The following is a 337-nucleotide window of genomic DNA, read 5'->3' on the forward strand; positions in this document are numbered from 1 at the left end:
CTCATTTCGTGAAGCTTCACTCCCAGCTGCTGTCTCACTAGTAGTGAGCGGAGGTTGGAAAGTCAGGAGTACAGTACTATTGCCACATCCCTGCTACCGACCCGTGAGGTGAAGCTCCAGACAAGGAGCTCAAGGAAATCACCCTCTTACAGGCATATATAGGGATAGATAGATAGATATACAGATAGATAGATAGACAGAGAGATAGAGAGATAGATAGATAGATATACAGAGAGATAGATAGACAGAGAGATAGATAGATAGATAGAGAGATAGATAGATAGAGAGAGAGAGAGATAGATAGAGAGAGAGATAGATAGAGAGATAGAGAGATAGA

This window comes from Heptranchias perlo, chromosome 33, assembly GCF_035084215.1.
Source record: "Heptranchias perlo isolate sHepPer1 chromosome 33, sHepPer1.hap1, whole genome shotgun sequence".
In the NCBI taxonomy this organism is placed as follows: Eukaryota; Metazoa; Chordata; class Chondrichthyes; order Hexanchiformes; family Hexanchidae; genus Heptranchias; species Heptranchias perlo.